The sequence below is a fragment of the Physella acuta genome, unplaced genomic scaffold (assembly GCF_028476545.2).
Source record: "Physella acuta isolate Inbredline_101_S28 unplaced genomic scaffold, ASM2847654v3 ptg001235l, whole genome shotgun sequence".
NCBI lineage: Eukaryota > Metazoa > Mollusca > Gastropoda > Physidae > Physella > Physella acuta.
In genome coordinates this window covers 42,312-61,399 of record NW_026732751.1, presented here as the reverse complement: position 1 = coordinate 61,399, position 19,088 = coordinate 42,312, and the positions used below count along the sequence as shown (strand labels likewise).

Below are 19,088 nucleotides of genomic sequence, written 5' to 3'. Positions count from 1 at the left end.
TTACACACTTGAAGGCTGTTGTATAATAATTTGCTTGATCGAATGATATGCAGGTTTGGAAATTTCCTATGTGGTTTAACCCCAGTCCACTTCGGTGGACGGTGTATTTGCTGTCAGCCCCTCCCTAACTTTTGTCGAATGGCGTCAATTCTTGCAAACGTTATATAGATCCGTCTGAAAAAGCATTTAGGGGTCTAACTCGAACAGTTGTTAATTCAATTGCAATTCAATTGTCACCCCCCCCCCCCCCTAAATTGTGTCACCTTGTGCGGTCCGCAACCCCCGTCTCTGAGTAAGGATCCCAAGTCTTTTAATGTCCCAAGGGCCCCCGGCTGATCTGTTACGAAACTTCGCGTGGCACATTTGAATATACCAATAAGGTCGCTTATTGGGGGAGGGATGGGGGGAGACGGACGGTGTGTCGTAAAGGCTACCACGAATAGGCTGATATGTTGAAACTTGAGCTAGTAGTACAACACTACAGTAGTTACTGTCCCTTCAATGTCACCGTGATTAAAGATAAACGCTTTGTGTGTCGATGTAGTTCGAAAGGGAAGTAGTGACTGGAAGAAAATGACATGTGTATGTGTGTGTGTGTGTGTGTCACGTGTGTGTGGGCGGGGGGTGTTATGGTGTGGTAAACACATGAAAACAGTTCACAACGATGTCACGGGTAAATGGCATGTGAAACGCGTTACACTGGCCAGCTCTCGTAATTCATTTGGTTCCTGGAGTTTAGATAGGATTATTGCGTTTCACACATCATGGCTGTTAACTACGCCTGCTTGTTTCAAGAGTTCATCGTTTATACTTGCTAAAGCATATGGTTGGACAGCTCTAGACTTGTTTGTTAGGCGGTGTTAACTAATTAATTTGTACACTTTTACTTCTAGCTATCACAGGTAACCCCTGAGTGTAATGGCCATGAAAGCCCATGTCGGCGGCTCGCGGCTGTTTGTCCAACAGTGCAGGGAGCCAAAGCTTGGGGGATTAGTGGCTGCTACACGTAGTGTGGCCGAGAAATCCCATTCGGAGGTTCCCAAAACTGCCTGTCGAACAGTGGAGGGGCTGATGGTGGGAGATTATTGGCTGCACGGACGGGGTCATGCAGCAGGAAGTCTACAGAAGCCAGTAGCCAAGCAACCGGGCCGGTATCACGGCAAACGTGACGACGGATCCCCTAGAGTGTAGTTGCGAAAAGCCCCATACTGACGGTGCACTGCTCAGGGTGTGCCAGTTCTGGGAAGTAGCGAGCACTAGTCCAACCGGGCTGGGATGAAGTCACGAATTGATGAACCCCAGAGGTGTTGGCCTTGAAAGCTCATGCCGTAGGCTCGCAAGATCGGTCTGGCTAGCCGGTGGCGGGGGTCGAAAGTATGAGTTAGTAGGGGTTATATCACCGATGGGTCGGGAGCATGTCCCCCCACGATGTGTTGGCCAGGAAACCCCATTCGGAGGTTCGCAAGATTGGTCTAGCCAGCCAGTGGCGGGGGCTGATGGGTGGGCGAGTAATGGTTAGATCGCACCGGTGGGCCCATGCAGGAGCCAGGAGCTAGTCTCTTGGGGCTAGTCTCTTGGAGCCAGTCTACAGAAGCAAGTTAAGTTAGATTTTGATTTAATATATTTGATGTAATAAACATGTATTAGTATATTTCCATGTTTTTTTCTCTTCCATTTCTTCCAGGTGCTTGTAGTTAGGTCTCCGGCACTAACAGGGCTACCATTCCTCCTCGGAGGGTAGCACTGCCCAATGGGGGGGATGAAGTGGTTCGACTTGTAATGGAGAATCCCAGCACATTCCCACTCTGTGAAACCTTACACTCGGTAGTGCTGCCGTGGGTAGGGGGAGCAGCGGGGGCCTCATAATGCGAGCGGTGTCTGGGCATTGTTAACTAATCAATTCCATTTCTTTTTTTCCCCCATGCAGCTTGTACTCCACACAGACGGGGCTACCAGTCCCTTCCCGATGGTAGCGCTGCCTGACGGTGGGGAGGAAGTGGTTCGACTTGTGTTCGGAGATTCCCAGCACATTCCCAAGCTGTGAAACCTTACACTCGGTAGTGCTGCCGTGGGTAGGGGGAAGCAGTGAGGGCCTCAAGTGTATTGAGCGGTGTTTGAATTTAAGCTAATGTATTGATGTATTTATGTCAAGTATTGATGTATTTATGTCAAGTATTGATGTATTTATAATGTATTGATGTATTTCTATATTTGTTAGGTATTAAATATTTTTTGCTCTATTTTTTTTATTTACAGTTTGCGACATACGTGACGAAATCCCCTTGAGTGTAGGCGTGAAAAGCCCCATACTGACGGTGCATTGCTCTTGTGTGCCAGTTCTGGGAATTAGCGCTCACTGGTCCAGCCGGGCTGGGATGGAGTCACATCTTCACGAAGAGCCCCAGAGGTGTTGGCTTAGAAAGCTCATGCCGTAGGCTCCCAAGATCGGTCTGGCTAGCCGGTGGCGGGGGTCGAAAGCATAGTTAGTATGGGTTATATCCCCGATGGGTGCCGCATGACTCCCCTCCGATGTGTTGGCCAGGAAACCCCATTCGGAGGTTCGCAAGATTGGTCTAGCCAGCCAGTGGCGGGGGCTGATGGGTGGGCGAGTAGTGGTTGTATCACACCGGTGGGGCCATGCAGGAGCCAGGGGGCTGAGTGCTGCCCACCAACAAGAAGGACGCTACTGCATTTTTCCATGGGACCGTAAGGTTCAATGAGGTAAGTTGACCATAGCATTTTTTTATAGCCTTTTTATATAATGTATAGAGCTATAATTAGCTTAATTCTACAACTAAAATATGAGCTGTCCAGCCCACATGCATCTAGCAAGGATCTTTTTGGCTGAAATTCTTATTCATTTTTTAAACTTGCCTTCATATACATGAAATATGGACCAGTAGTGCGTATTTTCATCATACGGCCCAATACTAAGACGAAAAATAAAGGATAATGTTCCTTGCTGTCGGGCTGTCTAGAATTTCTTCTTGGTATGTATGTTGTTTTGTACATTTGTGTACATTTGTCATTTTATAATTTTCCAATTTCTTTCTTGAGATCTTCAAATGTCTACGATGTATTATTTCTGTTAATTTTCATTTTCAAAATATCCCCAGCCGTAGCCCAATTGCTTATCCGTTGTCAAAGTTAGATGACCAGAAAAGTATGCAACATTGCTTGAATTTGTACGTTCACATACCCGTACAGGAATCTCCATGCAAGTAAAGTTTAATGTTTGTTTTAAACTTGCATTTTTAAATTTCTGATTTAAATCTTTTCGTTAAAGGTGCATTGACGGAAATCCCAGCACACAGCCACATCTGGTTTTGTAGAGGAATGTTTTGTAAGTGAAGCTGTGGTCAGAGCACATCTACAGGCGACAGCACGGCTTGGTATTTGATCATGTTCATGTTTTCTTGGTTTCTTTCTTAGGCTTTGTGTACTTAATTTTGTACAGGTATGTTTCAAGCATTTCATTTACTACTTTCTTTTGCACACAGATACTTGTTTTAGACAGGTAGCATGACTATAATCTATGTATATTCAATTTTGGAATGTTATTTTGACATGTTATGTTATTTTTGCTGTTTGAAATTTTTGTTCAGAAGCCATAATGCTTTTATTTTTATTTTTTCAGTAAGATCATGGGATGTGTGCACAACACATGCATGATGTTTATCACAGGTGGGTTGATGAGTAATTTTTTATGTTCTATAAGCAAACAAAAAACTCCTTTTGTTCCTATTAAATAGGTCAAACTGGTCAGAACACGTAACTACAGGAGACAATTAAGCATTGTGTTTAGAGGTAAAGATGGAGACAAGGGAAGAAACTTTGCTTCGCCAAGGGAAACAATGGTTTTCAAGACAGGTATGTTGGAAATAGCATTTTAAATTATCTGACATGTGGGCTATGTTTAAAAAAGTTTAACTTTGTATTTTATTTTTGCACACGCTACTAATTTTAATCTTTTTATTCGAGCAGCCATGGAGATCACCAGGTACTGTAAATCCATTATTTTGTGTTTTGTTTACATTCAGATTGTGTGTCTTGAATTTTGTTTCAGCCATCCCTGACACAGTTTTCCAGAAAATAGTGGAACATCCTCCAGTCATGTATAAATGGCAGTGTGTGAAACAGTAGCACAGTTCTGTCTTCATTGAAAACTTACACAAGTGTTATAATCTACCACAATTTTGGTGAGTCTATGTTAACTACTAGCTTCCATTCTTTTGTAAAACAATTTCTTCTTTAAATACATTGTTTTCTTTTAAATTGCATTCAAATCTCATTGTCCTTCCCTCTATAATTTTGTTTCAGCCTACCTGTATGTAAAAGTTGCGTCAAATATCTCTTCTAGTTGGTTGTTCCAAGTTTCCAGTGAATTAGACAGTTGCCAAGCTAAATGGAAAACAGATGAAAAAAGTGTCATTGAATGTTCATAAAATAAAAAGATTAAAATAAGTTAGCCTGTTCTTTTGTTTGTGGTTGGATGTGTTCCCCAGGAAGAATGGTCCTAATTTAACTTTTTAAAAAACTGAATTGCTTTCAATGGGTTTTAAAGTAAATTTTATTGTTACTAAATGTGGCTTTTTTATATAGTTCCATTGTATGTCTGCAGTTGGAATATAATTGTGTGTGGAGATTAGTACTTTAAAGTAAGCTACACGCTCTAGTTAGTACTATATCGTAAGCTATATGGGGGAAGGGGGAGGGGTCCTTACATCCTAGCCCAGCATGAAATTATAAAAATCAGCATAAAGACTTACGGTTGAGATAAATTAAATCAACCATTTGTAGACATGTTAGTCACAGATGTCGTGAGCAGCATTATTTACCATAAAGGTTCACATGATAAAGGATGTAATAAAACATACGTACTTGGTCGCAGTTTTTCATGTTAAGGGGAGAGAACTTGTACATTGTTCTCTTCTTGGGGGAGATTTTGTCTGAGTTATGGAACTTGTCAAAGGGCAAGATTTTGCCTGAGGAGAAAATATTAAGCCATACTTTTGGTGATGGGAGTTCGGTCTAAGCTGGGAGTAATGACTTAAGCAGTTTTAAATTCGTACACACTTTTTGTTTTAAATTACTATTATATGAATTAAAACATTTTAAAACAATTCGTAGTAAAAAAGAATTACTTTGTATATTTTGGAGGCATCAACCATTGAGTTTTTTTTTTCAAAAAGACAACATACCAAACAGTTAACTTACCCAGTCTAAATATTTTAAAATTTAGCGCATGTATTGGGACATTGCAGTAGCGTAGCGAGGGGGGGGGGGGGGGGGGCGGGGGGGGGGGGGGCATATGTCCCCGGGCGCCGACCTTAGGGGGCGCCAAAATGGGTTGGAAAAGTAAATAGAAAGGTTGAGGGGGGTGCAAATCAAAATCTCAAGGGGGGGTGCAAATCGAAAAGTTTGTCCCCGGGCGCCGGGAAGGGTCGCTACGCCTCTGGGACATTGTGCCGGTACATTGGACCACGAGATGTCACCGAGCCCCACCCCCCTGGACAATCTTGTGAGCTCTTAGCATTTAAACAATTCTGGGGTAAACGGTAGAAAAAACATCGGGTGTTGGCATGATGTCATTGGATACAAGGTTACCAAAGTCGACAATATTACGTAACAGTCTTGGATTTTTGTGATTTGTGTTTGTAATACAGCCCAAATTTAGCACTGTCATCCCTTTTTCATCACAATTGTTTGACCTGTACTGTAGCCCCTTCTTTTTTAATGGTTAATTCTTACTCCTACTTAAAACATTATTCCGATAATGGACTGATCCAAAAATAGGCGTGTTAGATTCTTAGTTGTTGGCGTAATCATCTCAAGTTGTGTTTCTAATGCATGAGAAATCCAGTACCCTTTTCGCATTATTGGTATTACCGAAGTCCGACAATAGATTATTCAGAAAATAGGTTGTTAGTAGTATTGTAATCTTAGCTCAGGGTCTAGTGTTAAGTTCAGAGCTCAGGTCAGGCATAGGGTTAGCGTTGATGATAGTAAGTCATCTATGTATTCAGTTAACTATCAGTAGCCTAACACCCATTTCTTAAGAAGATTCCGTTATTGTGGAATTATTATTCGTCTTAACCTCACCCCCAACCCTCCCCCCACCCCCAACCCCATTGTACGAATAATGTCACAGGTAAAAAAAAAAAGTCTGGTTTTGCTAGTAAAAAGGTCACAGAAAGTCACAAAACAATTATTTTAATTTACATGTTGAGAATGGTAAAATAATGCGGGTTTTGTTTCCATTAGTTTGACCTTTTTTCACATTCACTTCAATAATAGACACTTTCGGTGAGATAGCTTGTTATTATTGTCAAATACGATTTAGTAATATAGCGAAGGCTAGTAATTACTGTAGGACGTGGATCTGGGTTAGGTATACGTTTAATCTACCAAAGTCATCTACCATAAAATGTACAGCCCCGTATCAAATCGTACACAGTCTTGTACCACATCATAAACAGCCCCATACCACATCACATACAGCCCTGTACCACATCACATACAGCCCTGTACCACATCACATACAGCCCTGTACCACATACAGCCCTGTACCACATCACACACAGCCCTGTACCACATCATACACAGCCCTGGACCACATACAGCCCTGTACAACATACAGCCCTGTACAAGATCATATACAGCCCTGTACCACATACAGCCTTGTACAACATCACATACAGCCCTGTTCAACATACAGCTTTGTACAACATCATATACAGCCCTGTACCACATCACATACAGCCCTGTACAACATACAGCCCTGTACAACATCACATACAGCCCTGTACCACATCACATACAGCCTTGTACCACATACAACCCTGTACCCACATCACATACAGCCCTGTATCCGACATGTATGGCCCTATAAGTGACACGACCTACAGATTATATTTATGCACCACATCATCATATTCATTGTACCACATCACCATATGTGTTGTATCACATCATCATGTGACCTCAAGCACAGTTCTATCACTAGTACTTGACCTTCAAATGACCTTGTCGACACAACCTCAACATGACGCTGTGCCAGAACTATTGGGTCAATCTGACTTTTGACCTGAGATGTCACTGAATTTAACCTCGATTTTGGAAACGCACTGAGTTTTCACTATTACGCAATTAGGTAGATAATTGTGGGGTGAACGTTTGAACTTAACTCAACCATCGGGGATTTGAATGATGACCGTAAGTTACGTAACCAGGCTATGACAGGCGAAAGTGTTACGTAACAGCTTAGATTGTGATGAGTTTGTGAGTTGTGTTACTAATACAGCCATGTGTTGGGGATATGAATGACGTAATATGACCACAAGTTACGTAATTGGGTCATGACAGTCAAACCAGTTACGTAACAGCTTAGTCTGTGAGTTGTGTTTCTAATACAGCCATATTTTAGACCTGTCATCCCTTTTTATGACAATGGTTGGACCTGCTTTGTCCACTCTTCAAATAAACGTCCTACCTCTGTCCGATAATAGACTCTTCCCATATTACTTGCCCCAAGTCACAACCAGCGTTTCTTCCAGACTTTTTTCTCCGGGGGGGGGGTGCACTTGAAATTTTCGGGGGGGGGGGGTAGACTTTCTTCGGGGGGGGGGGGGGGTGGACACTGTTAAAAGTATATATTTTCTATATAAATTATATAAATTTTATTTCGTTCGGGGGGAGGGCGGTAATAAATTTTTCGGGGGGCTTAGCCCCCCCCCCCCCCCCCCCCGAAGAGATGCCTGGAAGAAACTCTGGTCACAACAACACGACCTTTAGATGGGTTATTATTCTGACGTCACAAGATTCTAAGGTGACCTGTGCCTACACTCACAACTTAAGATATTCAGTTGTCTTCCACTTATTTGTTGGAATTGTTCAATACGTCAACAATCGTATAGAATTGTGTCGGATAATCCTCAATTCACGCTGATCAACACACATGCACCTGTTATAGAAAGTTATTGTGTGACAGAGTTGTATAGTGACATAGTTCTAACATGGGAGAGTTGTAACATGGCATAGTTATAACATGGCATAGTTGTAACGTGACATAGTTGTAACGTGACATAGTTGTAACGTGACATAGTTGTAACGTGACATAGATATTACATGACAGAGTTGTAACATGACAGAGTTGTAACATGACAGAGTTGTAACGTGACATAGTTGTAACGTGACATAGTTGTAACGTGACATAGTTGTAACGTGACATAGTTGTAACATGACAGAGTTGTAACATGACAGAGTTGTAACGTGACATAGTTGTAACGTGACATAGTTGTAACGTGCAGGGTTCGTACTGCTTTTTGAAAATGAAATTCCAGACTTTTTCCAGACATTTTCCAGACTTTTTTTGGAAAAATTCCAGACTTTAGACAGATAATGTGTTAGCGAATAATTTTTTAAAATGATGCACTATTTGTACTGTCATTATAATTACTTATACTAAATTGACATTTATTTCAGGCTATATTCACAGTGAACTTTCTCTAGCCAAATTGACAAAAAAACATTTTTTCTAAGTTTGCCTACTCCACCCTACCAAAAATTTTAACAATTAAAATAATTGATTAAAATGATGCAACTATTTTGTTTCCAACATTAGACTTATGTAATCTGTTCCTGATCTAATTGCTTATGTTTTCAATTAAACTATCATTAAAATGGTATTGCATAATAGTGAGAGTTAATTACTATAAAGAATAATAATGTAATGTATTAATTTAGGTCTGCTCTTGTTAAGTAGCCTAAATAAATATAGGTTACTTGTAAAAAAAAATGTAGAGCAAAAAAAAAAAAAAAAAAAATCATTCACTGTTTGTGCTTATAGTAATAGCTGAGAAACGGGTCTGCAATTTAAAAAAAAAAGTTGCCGGTATCCTTCTTTCCCCCCCCCCCCCCCACATACACGACACGGTGAAGGGGTCACTGTGAGGTCATAGTAGTCTAGACTTCAGTATGCCTGTTTAATACGTCATAACAGGAACTGTGCTGTGACTTATACCCCCTCCCCCACCTTACTTACCAAGCGGTACCAACTACGCACTTGGGGTCACGGTGAGTTCACACAAAGGACCGATGTTACAAGGAGGGGCGGGGTAGTCTAACTTTAATCGTCAGCATTTGCAAAGATTTCAAAAAACAGTTTAATGGAAGGTGAATTAAAATTAAAGGGGTCATCCATTTATGACGTACACATGGAGGGGGGAAGGGGTCAGAAGATTTTGTGATTACATTCTAAAACAAACATAAAACTTGTATCTTGTGAGTAGAAAGTAAAATTAAGACGACTGTGTTAGTGTTTTAAAAACCATCACAGCGTGTAAACAAAACACGGTATTTATATCTGCCCTAACATTATTATAAAACCCTCCTCCCGACTTTCCGGAGTGTGACGTCATTTATGGTCGACTCCTTAATAAAAAATAGTACCTCTTGGTTAAGCTGAAGCAAACAGAATTACAGGTATGAACCCAAGGAGGCCTTGCGACTTATTAATCTTATAAATGCTAATATTAATCCAAAGTAAGTGAACGCGTGTGGACAGAGGGCAGGGAGGGGGAGTGGGGAAAGGGGGAAGTCTAAAATCCGAAAAATTGTTGTAATTCATAAATGGATGACGCCTTACAGACTGATACATTATATCTAAACTACCACTCACACATCTCTCCCATAACTTTTGTTATGACTGCCTGCATGCAAACTCAAACGATGAAAAAATAGCGGGTAAAATCGAGAGCCTAACAATTCTGACGGCGATCATTCTTTCAATAAATGACAATTGTAAGTACTTGTAACACATTCACACGGTCAGTCGTGCCACAAAATATCTCTTCCCTCCCTTCCCCTCTTCTCCCAATGACGTAGTAACTGAGCATTTTTTCTGCGAACCAGCGAAAAAACGTGACAACACAGTGTAAACCCGCGCGATAGCGCGGGAAAAAAATTGGAGTAAATTCACTTAAAAATAGCAATTTTTTAAGTTGGAAAATATGGACTACGAAGTTTTGTTTCTAAAACTAGATTCCAGACTTTTTCCAGACTTTTAAAAAATCCTGCCCAAAAACTAGCGATTTTCCAGACTTTTTTAAGTCTTAAATTCACTTTTCGAAATTCAAGACTTTTTCCAGACTTTCCAGACTGCGTACGAACCCTGAACGTGACATAGTTGTAACGTGACATAGTTGTAACATGGCATAGTTGTAACATGGCATAGTTGTAACGTGACAGTTGTAACATGACAGAGATGTAATATGGCATAGATGTATCGTGACATAGTTGTAACATGACATAGATTCACGTGACAGAGTTGTAACGTGACATAGTTGTAACGTAATAGAGTTGTAACGTGACATAGTTGTCACATGACAGGGTTGTCACATGACTTAGTTGAAACATGAGATAGTTGTCACATGACATAGTTGTAACGTGACATAGTTGTAACGTGACATAGTTGTAACATGACAGAGTTGTAACATGACAGAGTTGTAACGTGACATAGTTGTAACGTGACATAGTTGTAACGTGCAGGGTTCGTACTGCTTTTTGAAAATGAAATTCCAGACTTTTTCCAGACATTTTCCAGACTTTTTTTGGAAAAATTCCAGACTTTAGACAGATAATGTGTTAGCGAATAATTTTTTAAAATGATGCACTATTTGTACTGTCATTATAATTACTTATACTAAATTGACATTTATTTCAGGCTATATTCACAGTGAACTTTCTCTAGCCAAATTGACAAAAAAACATTTTTTCTAAGTTTGCCTACTCCACCCTACCAAAAATTTTAACAATTAAAATAATTGATTAAAATGATGCAACTATTTTGTTTCCAACATTAGACTTATGTAATCTGTTCCTGATCTAATTGCTTATGTTTTCAATTAAACTATCATTAAAATGGTATTGCATAATAGTGAGAGTTAATTACTATAAAGAATAATAATGTAATGTATTAATTTAGGTCTGCTCTTGTTAAGTAGCCTAAATAAATATAGGTTACTTGTAAAAAAAAATGTAGAGCAAAAAAAAAAAAAAAAAAAATCATTCACTGTTTGTGCTTATAGTAATAGCTGAGAAACGGGTCTGCAATTTAAAAAAAAAAGTTGCCGGTATCCTTCTTTCCCCCCCCCCCCCCCCACATACACGACACGGTGAAGGGGTCACTGTGAGGTCATAGTAGTCTAGACTTCAGTATGCCTGTTTAATACGTCATAACAGGAACTGTGCTGTGACTTATACCCCCTCCCCCACCTTACTTACCAAGCGGTACCAACTACGCACTTGGGGTCACGGTGAGTTCACACAAAGGACCGATGTTACAAGGAGGGGCGGGGTAGTCTAACTTTAATCGTCAGCATTTGCAAAGATTTCAAAAAACAGTTTAATGGAAGGTGAATTAAAATTAAAGGGGTCATCCATTTATGACGTACACATGGAGGGGGGAAGGGGTCGGAAGATTTTGTGATTACATTCTAAAACAAACATAAAACTTGTATCTTGTGAGTAGAAAGTAAAATTAAGACGACTGTGTTAGTGTTTTAAAAACCATCACAGCGTGTAAACAAAACACGGTATTTATATCTGCCCTAACATTATTATAAAACCCTCCTCCCGACTTTCCGGAGTGTGACGTCATTTATGGTCGACTCCTTAATAAAAAATAGTACCTCTTGGTTAAGCTGAAGCAAACAGAATTACAGGTATGAACCCAAGGAGGCCTTGCGACTTATTAATCTTATAAATGCTAATATTAATCCAAAGTAAGTGAACGCGTGTGGACAGAGGGCAGGGAGGGGGAGTGGGGAAAGGGGGAAGTCTAAAATCCGAAAAATTGTTGTAATTCATAAATGGATGACGCCTTACAGACTGATACATTATATCTAAACTACCACTCACACATCTCTCCCATAACTTTTGTTATGACTGCCTGCATGCAAACTCAAACGATGAAAAAATAGCGGGTAAAATCGAGAGCCTAACAATTCTGACGGCGATCATTCTTTCAATAAATGACAATTGTAAGTACTTGTAACACATTCACACGGTCAGTCGTGCCACAAAATATCTCTTCCCTCCCTTCCCCTCTTCTCCCAATGACGTAGTAACTGAGCATTTTTTCTGCGAACCAGCGAAAAAACGTGACAACACAGTGTAAACCCGCGCGATAGCGCGGGAAAAAAATTGGAGTAAATTCACTTAAAAATAGCAATTTTTTAAGTTGGAAAATATGGACTACGAAGTTTTGTTTCTAAAACTAGATTCCAGACTTTTTCCAGACTTTTAAAAAATCCTGCCCAAAAACTAGCGATTTTCCAGACTTTTTTAAGTCTTAAATTCACTTTTCGAAATTCAAGACTTTTTCCAGACTTTCCAGACTGCGTACGAACCCTGAACGTGACATAGTTGTAACGTGACATAGTTGTAACATGGCATAGTTGTAACATGGCATAGTTGTAACGTGACAGTTGTAACATGACAGAGATGTAATATGGCATAGATGTATCGTGACATAGTTGTAACATGACATAGATTCACGTGACAGAGTTGTAACGTGACATAGTTGTAACGTAATAGAGTTGTAACGTGACATAGTTGTCACATGACAGGGTTGTCACATGACTTAGTTGAAACATGAGATAGTTGTCACATGACATAGTTGTAACGTGACCAAGTTGTAACATGTGAGAGTTGTAACGTGACAGATTTGTAACGTGACAGATTTGTAACGTGACAGATTTGTAACGTGACAGATTTGTAACGTGACAGATTTGTAATGTGAAAAAATTGAATGCCTCTAATTGTTATATCACACTATAATAAATTATGAACTGCCTTAGAACATTTCATGTAAAGTTTTGTAACCACTGCTAATTAGCTCTGAACCACATCACATATAGTCCTCTACCACATCCACGCCCGTATTGTACCACATCATTATAGACATGGTACCACATCATCATAAGAATTTTAGCACATCATCAAAAGCATTGTAGCACATCATCATAATAATTGTACCACACCCCTATCAGCAATTCCCCACATAATCATAATCTATTAATCATATCTTAATAATCATTGAATCACATCCACATCAACATTATACCACATCATCAAAACGTTCTACCATATCATCATAAGTTCTGCTTCACTCATGCACATGTATACCACTGGAACCTGACCTCCAGATGACCTTGTCGCCACAACTGTGCCTGGACTATTGGGTCAATCTGACATTTCACCTGAGATGTCACTGAATTACCTCAATTTCGGACACGCACTGATGTTTTCACTATTACATAACTAGGTAGATAATTCTATGGTGAACAAATGAACTTAACTCAACCATCGGGGATTTGAATGATGTAATATGACAGCAAGTTACGTAACCAGGCTATGACAGGTGAAAGTGTTACGTAACAGCTTAGGTTGTGATGAGTTTGTGAGTTGTGTTTCTAATACAGTCATGTGTTGGGGATATGAATGATGTAATATGACCACAAGTTACATAATCGGGTTCTGATAGTCAAGCCAGTTACTTAACAGTTTAGTCTGTGAGGTGTGTTTCCAATACAGCCATATTTAAGTCCTCTCATCCCTTTTCATTACAATGATTTGACCTGCCACCCCCTTATTTTGTAATGGTTTGTCCACCAATGTCAATGTTTTCTCCTATTCACCCCTTTTGAAAAACATGGTTTCTCCCATTTTATTGTGCGTCTTGAATTTTTGAATGTCTTCAGTGGAAAACCGCCCTTTCCCGCCCTCACTTTATACAACATTCTCTATTGGAAAAAGCAGCTAATGTTACAATGTGAAAGATTTATGATAGGACATAACGGTATGCCTATTATTACTTTGACACAATGTAATAAATCATGTACAGCCCCAGAACATGTCATAAGCCTATATACAACAACATATACAGCCCTGTATTACATTACATACAGCCCTGTACCACATCACATACAGCCCTGTACCAAATCACATACAGCCCTGTACCACATCACATACAGCCCTGTACCACATCACATACAGCCCTGTACCACATCACATACAGCCCTGTACCACATCACATACAGCCCTGTACCACATCATATACAGCCCTGTACCACATACAGCCCTGTACCTCCCCCCCCCCCCCCCCTATGTGTGTGTTTGTCTGATTGTGTCGGTCTGTTTTCTGCCTGTGTGTCTGTCTGTATCTCTATGTGTGTGTGTGTTCTGTCGGTATTTCTGTCAGTGTGTCTGTATCTCGTTGTGTCTGTCTGTGTCTCTATGTGTGTGTGTGTGTTCTGTCGGTGTTTCTGTCAGTGTGTCTGTATCTCGTTGTGTGTCTGTGTAAGCCCTGCTAATAATTACACACTCCAGCCGCTCACATATATAACCATTTGGAGTATTGAGATTAGCGACCGAAGTCCGACGATTGGCTCATCAGAAAACAGGTGTGTTAGATTGGTGGTGGTATTGAAAGGTTTACACTTATTGTCAGAAATTAGGGTTGAGAAGGGGGAGGGGTGATAATGTAGTCAGCAATCCGTGAAGATTGTTAATGAATACCGTCATTATTTTTTGTTAACACAAAGGTTGCAGTTAATTTTTCCACCTGTAAAACACAACCAAAAAAATTTAATGTGGAGGGGGTGGGGAGGTAAACACAAGTCAATTAAATAAGAAACAGGTTTTCTGTTGTTTGAGTTGATTTTTTTTTGGGGGGAGTAGTTTTTTAGTCATGTGTTTGTCACGTGAGTGAATACAGTTCACAATAAAAAAAAGTTAGAGCCAAGGTCGACCAATGGCATGTAAAGGCATAATCTGGACCAACCGCCGTCGCTAGCTGTTCATTCGTTTCCTGGAGTTTACATATACTGGACTAAACGCCGTCGCTAGCTGTTCATTCGTTTCCTGGAGTTTACATATTTCTCATATCACTGCTGTTAACTTTAATACGCCTACTTATTTCACGAATTCAGCGCATCACTTGCTACAATATGTAGTTGGACAGTCCTACTTGTTTGTTAGGTATTGTTAACTAACTTTTTTTTGCTCTATTTTTATATTTTACAGTTTTCGGCACATGTGACGATGTCCCCTTGAGTGTAGTCGTGAAAAGCCCCATACTGACGGTGCATTGCTCTTGTGTGCCAGTTCTGGGAATTAGCGCTCACTGGTCCAGCCGGGCTGGGATGGAGTCACATCTTCACGAGGATCCCCGGAGGTGTGCGCCTAGAACGCACATGCCGTAGGCTCCCAAGATCGGTCTGGCTAGCCGGTGGCGGGGGTTCGAAAGCATGAGTTACTATGGGTTATATCACCAATGGGTCAGCGGCATGTCCCCCCTCCGATGTGTTGGCCAGGAAACCCCATTCGGAGGTTCGCAAGATTGGTCTAGCCAGCCAGTGGCGGGGGCTGATGGGTGGGCGAGTAGTGGTTGTATCACACCGGTGGGCCCATGCAGGAGCCAGTCTTCAGGAGCCAGTCTACAGGAGCCAGTCTACAGGAGGCTGCATACAGGAGGCTGCATACATGAGGCTGCATACAGGAGCAAGTCTACAGGAGCCAGTCTACAGGAGCAAGTTAGCTGTTAATGTTAGGTGGATGGTTAAGTTAGCTGTTGATGTTACTAATAAAATTCTCTCCCTTTTCTCCCAGGTATTTAGGTCTCCGGCACTAACAGGGCTACCATTCCTTCTCGGAGGGTAGCACTGCCCAACGGGGGGGATGAAGTGGTTCGACTTGTAATGGAGAATCCCAGCACATTCCCACGCTGTGAAACTTTACACTCGGTAGTGCTGCCTTGGGTAGGGGGAGCAGCGGGGGCCTCATAATGCGAGCGGTGTCTGGGCATTGTTAACTAATCAATTCCATTTCTTTTTTTTCCCATGCAGCTTGTTATTGTCAACTAATTCCATTTCTATTTCTAGCACAGCCTGTCATTGTTAACTAATTCCATTTCATTTTTTTTCTAGCGGCTTGTTCTCCACACTAACGGGGCTACCAGTCCCTTCCCGATGGTAGCGCTGCCTGAAGGTGGGGAGGAAGTGGTTCGACTTGTGCTCGGAGACCGACACTTTCCCAAACTGTAATGATCCAATGCACCTGGTAGCGATGCCTTGTGTAGGGGGGAGCAGGGAGGGCACTCGAGACGGTCGAGTGGTGTTCGGAATCAAGCTAATTTAATTCCATGTTTTCTTCTCTTCCCTAGCCAGGTCAAATCAAGTCAAGAGGAGCCGAAGCTGTCTGGACAGGCAAGTTGACCATAGCATCTTTTTTTATAGCCTTTCTTGATATAATGTATAGAACTTAAACAGCTTAAAATTTGGGCTGTCCAACTCACATATAGCTAGCAAGGGTCTTTTTTGGCTGAAATTCTTGTTCATTTTTTTAACTTGCCTTCATATACATGAAATGTAATGCACACTACTGGCCCCTATGGGCCTATTGTGAGGATATGTGGAAGATAAAGGATAATGTACCTTGAATAGTCTACCATCTTTGATGTGGGGCTGCCAATCTGTCAATGCACTGATTTTCTTATAGGTATGTATATTTGGTGTTTGTTCACATACCCGTTCAGGAATCTCCTTGCAAGTTAAGTTTAATGTTTATTTTGACTTGCATTTTTAATTTCTGATTTCGAACTTTAAAGGTGCATTTAAGGAAATACCAACACACAGACACATCCGGTTTTGTAGAGGAATGTTTTGTGAGTGAAGCTGTGGTCAGAGCACATCTACAGGCGACAGCACAGCTTGATATTTGGGACAGTCAGAGCACATCTACAGGCGACAGCACAGCTTGATATTTGGGACAGTCAGAGCACATCTACAGGCGACAACACAGCTTGGTATTTGGGACAGCCAGAGCACATCTACAGGCGACAGCACAGCTTGGTATTTGGGACAGTCAGAGCACATCTACAGGCGATAACACAGCTTGGTATTTGGGACAGTCAGAGCACATCTACAGGCGACAACACAGCTTGGTATTTGGGACAGTCAGAGCACATCTACAGGCGACAGCACAGCTTGGTATTTGGGACAGTCAGAGCACATCTACAGGCGATAACACAGCTTGGTATTTGAGGCATGTCCATGTTTTCTTGGTTGCTTTCTTAGTCTTTATATGGATGTTCTCACAACTTAGAATCTTTACAGATTTCAAATGTCATCTATAGTCTATATTTCAAATTTTATCCATTTAGAGGTAGGGATATAATTAGAATCTTCATCGCAAATGTTAGTCTTCTGTTTTATGCTCATCAAAAATCCAAATGCAAGTTTCCCATTAATTTCCTGGGCTTTTTTTCAAAATATCCTCAGCTGCCATCCATTGAATGGTCTCAACTAGTGTAACTGTCAAGTTAGATGGCCAGAAAAGCATTGTAGATTGCTTAACAACACGTAGCGTACAAGAATTCTCCAGGAAGGTAAATAAAGGAAAAAATTATTTTTGCTTTCAATTTTAGCACCTCAACAGGAAACTGGCATTGAATTTCTAGCAAGGCAGGGATGTGATGTTTGTTTGCAGATTTCCTTCCCCTGACTGTGATGTCATATAATCCCATATATCAAGAGGAATACATGTGCCAGATAGGTTGGTACTTTGATGTAATTTATTACTGTTAAAAGTGAAATTCCCCCCCCCCCCCCACATGCATCATAAATTTTGTGTATTTTTTATTTAAAAGGGTGAATGTGGTCAAAACAAGCACGAACCAGGTGCATGATCTACAGCACAGGAAAGTTACTTGATGTATGATGCAAGAAGATAGGTAGCTGTTCTTCAAAATAGGCTGACCATATTTTAATTTGGACAGCTGTTTACAGACAGGTTAATTCTGCATACATTTTCTCTAATTTATTTTTCTTAAACACTCAGGACAATAAATTCCAGTCACCATAAATATTTAAATTTTTATTCTAATCGTATAGGATAGTTCAACATTGTTTAGAATAAACATGTATCAGTAGCCTAAATGAAATTTGCAGAACTACAGTACAGTGTGAAACATGGTGATTGAGCAAAATCTGTCAAGAGGGACAACAGGTTTTAGTATAACCTTTTATTTACTTTGATTTTGGATAGCCTTTTTACAATTTTATTTTTGCAAACATTAAATTTGTTTTTATTTCAGGTGCCATAATGGAAGTTACTCGCCATCCCACTACAAAGACCTATTAGTTTTTCATTTTAATTAGTGTTGTGTGACTAGCTGGTCAGAGCAGAACTACAAGAGCCATTTGAGAAATGTGGACATAGCAAAGCAGAGGTATGCCCTCCATGTTTTCTGGGTTTCTTCCCTTGGCTTATTTTATGTGATGTTGAGAGCAATAAATGTTACGGATTGTAATTTCTCTGCTTTCAGGGTCCATTTTCATTATTTACATTTATGTATAATTTAATGTTTTTCTTGTACACACAGGAAATAGTTGAGCAATTTGAAGTAAAGCAGAATCCAAGGAAAAAACTGTCTTGGATAAGTTGTTTGGATTTTAATTGTTTCAGCCATCCCTATTCGGGCAAAACAGGTAAAAATTGTGCAGATTTGACAGATGAATATGTGTTATTATTCCATACAGGTGGGTTGATTATAATGTGTGTTCATCTATTTAGAAGTGTAGTTTTGACATTTATTTATTTTTGCACACTTGCCATTATTTTTCTATAACCCTAAATGTTTGAACTGTAAATTTTGTACTTTTTTTTTTGCACATTCTACTATAAATTCTTAAATCTTTAAAAAATCATTTTTACATTTCAGGCATCCATGTGGAACATCCTCCAGTCACATACAGTATAAAACAGTAGCGCAGCTCTGTCTTCATTGAAGTGAAGTGCTATTAAACTCTGCATGAACAATTTGCGTTAAAATTATAATTTCTGTGAACTGTTTGCCAATACGATTTTGTAAAGTGAAAGTGCCATTAAATTCTTTTAAAAATTCTTTTTTTTTGTTTGAGGGAAAGCTTTTGTTTGATTGACTTGATTGAGAAACTTTGAGAGGGAAGATTTGTGCCAGAAAATAGATCTACCACTTTTAGTCTAGCAAGGAAGTTGTAAAATGA

At 40.2% G+C, this 19,088-nt stretch overlaps 2 long non-coding RNA genes across 3 annotated transcripts; one reads left to right on the top strand and one right to left on the bottom strand.

The window, feature by feature from the left end:
- Positions 1-3,628: 3,628 nt before the first annotated feature.
- LOC131957364 (uncharacterized) lies at positions 3,629-4,445 on the top strand. 2 transcript variants are annotated; one of them, XR_009389100.1, is made up of 4 exons: positions 3,629-3,684; positions 3,753-3,870; positions 4,067-4,199; positions 4,321-4,445. It is a non-coding gene; the product is annotated as an uncharacterized LOC131957364 (long non-coding RNA). The 2 variants fall into 2 exon arrangements; XR_009389099.1 differs by having other exon boundaries at positions 3,646-3,870.
- Positions 4,293-18,870, bottom strand: LOC131957365 (uncharacterized). The gene is made up of 3 exons (XR_009389101.1): positions 18,778-18,870; positions 7,850-7,963; positions 4,293-4,401 (listed from the first exon to the last, which is right to left on the bottom strand). It is a non-coding gene; the product is annotated as an uncharacterized LOC131957365 (long non-coding RNA).
- Positions 18,871-19,088: the final 218 nt, after the last annotated feature.